The sequence below is a fragment of the Acomys russatus genome, chromosome 6 (genome assembly GCF_903995435.1).
Source record: "Acomys russatus chromosome 6, mAcoRus1.1, whole genome shotgun sequence".
Classification (NCBI taxonomy): Eukaryota; Metazoa; Chordata; class Mammalia; order Rodentia; family Muridae; genus Acomys; species Acomys russatus.
The window spans coordinates 57204082-57208167 of NC_067142.1; the positions used below are offsets into that span (position 1 = coordinate 57204082).

Below are 4086 nucleotides of genomic sequence, written 5' to 3' on the forward strand. Positions count from 1 at the left end.
GGATCCTTGACCCAGCCATGCCCATGTCAACAATACACAGAATCTCAGGACTTACCCCTTTCTCGATCCATGACCTATACCAGAACACACACACACATAAAAATTAAAAATTAGAATTCATATATGGAAAAAAAGTATGCAGTAGTTGTTTTTGGAGTCTGGATTATTTCCCATAGTGACTGCCAGTTTTATATACTTTGCTCCAACTGTCACAATTTCATTTTTCTTTACAATTCAATTAAATTCCAGCGTGTGTGTGTGTGTGTGTGTGTGTGTGTGTGTGTGTGTGTGTAACACATTTTATCCATTCATCTGCCAATGGATCTCTCAGTTGGTTCTAGTTCCTGGCTAACGTGAATCGTGCACAGATACGGATGTGCACCATCTCTGTGGTATGACTTAGAATCCCCTGGGTCCCTGCCCAGGAGTGACATAGCTGGGTCATACAGTAGTTTTAATTTTAGTTTTTTAAGAAACCTCCATGCTGATTTCCACAGTAGCCACATCACTTTACACTCCCACCAGCACTGAATAAGGAGGAGCTCTCTGCTTCATTACAGCGAGAAGAAGCAGTGTAATCACAGAGGTAGCCGGCGTCTGTGTGGGTGTGGCGTCAGCCACTTCAGCAGGGTATGACCTCCCTGGTGGTTTCTCTGCATCATTTTGTCCAAGCACAGCTCTGGCAGTAAAACCCAAGATCCCTTGAAGTTTTTGCAACAGACCTAATCTAAATTCTAGGGTTTGGACACACACATACACACACACACACACTCCTTAAATACATATGTTTTGAAGAAAAGTAACTTCAAAAATTATAAATGTTTTCACAGTAAAAAAAAAAAAAAGGGAAATGACCACTTTCCTCTTCTACATCAAGGGAAATCTGTCTCCTCCTGCTCTTCTCTGACCCTCCTCCAAGACATTTCTTAACTCTTTTCACTTTTTGATACATTAAAAATAAATTATAACTTTATAAGAAATTATATCTAAGTCCTATGATAATATATCTAATATAAAAGTAAATGACGATCTGTCTATATATTGATATCCCATCAATAAATAAGTAAATAAATGTTGTGATAATTAAGAAACAAGCATTTTAGAATGCCTTTTTTATCTACAAAAAGAAATGCCTCTTTTATTACTATTACTTGTATGTATAAGTTACAATAATAGCCTAAGTTCTCCTTACAACCAATGCCCCATAAATATTAAATTACCAAAAGTCATGGTATTTTCTACATTTTCAAAATGGTCCTTAGATTTTTATATAATTTAGTAGAAAAATAAACCAGGCAACCATATTTATTAAATTAGACACTGTTTCCCAATAAAAATGTAGAACTATTTCAACCTTCATTTATAGTGTACCAACATGAAGTCAAAGCCCACAATCACACAATTACATGCTCATACAAGAAATCTAAGCATCATCTTAGAAGGAGCATCTCCTGTACAAATTTCCAGACATCTGACTCCACACTGAGTCTTCAGTGGGCTACAGAGCTCAGAGCTTCTGCTCCAGTGTTCCCGACGTCCAGGGCAGAATCTGTCTCTTTGTCAATTTCCCCTATGACCGCTACATTATCACCTCTCACGTTGTATAACCCTAATACCACTTGTTCTACTCCCTGTGAAGAGCTAAACACCAGCTCGTGGCTTTCATCCAAAGTCGAGCTAATGCTCTGGTCAAAAACCTTTAGTGTTCCCACTGTTATTCTCCCATTAGAAGTAATAACAGCAACAGTTCAGTTGATGTAGTTCTTTCTCCAAGGCAGATGTCATGCTGCTGGGCCCGGAGGTTCCGGGAATCTGAGAGGAAGCCACAACAAGGAAACAAACTATGGCCCTCCAGAAACAGGTTCAGGTTCTTGCCCGCTACTAGAACCTCTTAAAAGATTCTTGCCGGGCGGTGGTGGCGCACGCCTTTAAATCACAGCCCTTGGGAAGCAGAGGCAGATGGATACCTGTGAGTTCGAGGCCAGCCTGGTCTACAATGCAAGTCCAGGACAGCCCAGGCTACACAGAGAAACCCTGTCTCAAAAAAACAAACAACAACAAAAAGATTCTTACCCCAGGCTAGCCTCAAACTCTCTACTCTGATCCTCCTGCTTATGCCTTCTGAGTACTGAGATTTCAGAGCACCACATGTAAATCACTATGCCTAGTTTATACAGCATAGAACCCAGGCTTTGTGCACACTAGGCAAGGATTCTACAAATGAGCCACATTCTCTCTTCCTTATATCTTTTTTAGTTTAATCATTTTAATTGAATTCTATTACTGATTTGTTTCTCAGTTTGAATACATATCCTGTTTTTCCCAATATAACTGACATTTCTATTCTGCCTCCCACAAGAACTAAGACATCCAGTTTTGTCCACCTATGACCCTTTTATATTTTATATTGTTCATGACCACTTTTCTCCCCTAGATGTAAGCTCAGTGGAAAAACAAAAAGCATGTCCTTTTTTTCTAGGCACTCCTAAGTTATTATCATGTGAATGGTAGAATGAGTAAAAACATCCACAAACCTGTGCTAGAAAGTTCTAAGATGTATCTCTGCTCGGTGAGAGGAGATTAAATAAGATAGCAGGTTATTGAGTTTCCTTGCATGTGGCTAAACATTTGTCTTTTGTTTCAAGTGACTCTTAAATACTTGCCTCCGTATCCGTATTTTCCTACTGCTTAAGTAACAGAACTCCAGATTTATTCAAGATTAAAAGAGCCAAGATAACTATAGTCTTTAGCCTCCCTTGCAGCCATAAAATGAGCAACTGGGGCAACTTTCCTACAAAGGGAAGAACTGGGCTCTTCTTTCTCCCTTTCTTCCCTCTTCTGCCTGGAAAATATAGATACAATGTTATAATCTAACAACCATCTCGAACTAGAGGGCAGGAGCTACCCTAAGAGTTAAGATTTTGTACAATTCCTTTAAAATTGAAATTCTCCATTTAGAGCCAGCCTATTTGGAAGTATACCTGATACAAGAACTTTGAGTGAGGATGGCTCAGCTAATAAGAGCTATGCTGCTCTTGCAAAGACCTTGGATTCAGCTCCCAGCAACCAATGGTAGCTCATTTGTAATTCCAAGTCCAGAGTATCCAACCCTGTCTTCTCACCTCCTCAGGCTTCTGCACACACACACACACACACACACACACACACACACACACAGAGCACACAAATTCATGTATACATAAAATAAAAATACATGTTTTTGTTTTAAAAAATAAATAATGCCGGGCACAGTGGTGCATGCCTGTAATCCCAGGCAGATAGAGGTAGGCAGATCTCTATGACTTTGAGGCCAGCATGGTCTACAAATCAAGTCAGGACAGCCAAGGCTGTCTCAAAATAAAGGATAGAAAGAAAAAGGGAAAAAAAGTAATTTTGGGCTACAAAGATGGCTAAGTGGTTAAGAGTGCCTACTGTTTTTCTAAAGAAGCTGGGTTCAGTTCCCAGCACCCTCACAGTAGCTTTGCACTTTTCTGGTTTCTTTGGGCACCAAGCATGTCAAGGTACACAAACCCACATAGACAAATGCTCATATACATATTAAATAAACGTTTAAGAAAATAAGTTTGCATAAGAACTTTAGTAATTTTTTTAAATTCATTAACCATGACTGAGCCAAAGAGATGGCCCATCAAGTAACGACAGCGCTTGCTGCACAAGCCTGCTGACCTTGGTTCAAGCCCAGGAGCAGGCAGAGAAGAAGAGACTGTCAAAGTTGTCCTTTGATCGCAAACACATGCACACACACACATGCAAAAGTGAACACACACATACATACACACTCAAATAAAAATAAATAAAATTCACCAATTAAAAACTGGCTGATCTGATATCTTTTTATTACATAGGCTTGCATTTTCTGTGCCATTCGACTGAACTCTCATCCCAATCTTCCTCTTTTTATCAGCATATATTAATTGTGAAGGGTCCCATTAGGACTTTTTCATGTGAAATGTGAGGTTTAATTTTTGTTTGGAGAGGTTTCGTTTATTTGTTTGTTTTAACAATGCTGGGGATCAAATATTTATTTCTTCCCTAAAAACTGCTTTGCATTTTATTTCAAGATTC

The 4086-nt window shown here is 39.1% G+C and overlaps 1 pseudogene; it reads right to left on the bottom strand.

The window, feature by feature from the left end:
- Nucleotides 1-1490: 1490 nt before the first annotated feature.
- On the bottom strand, nucleotides 1491-1785 carry LOC127191014 (U6 snRNA-associated Sm-like protein LSm8; annotated as a pseudogene).
- Nucleotides 1786-4086: the final 2301 nt, after the last annotated feature.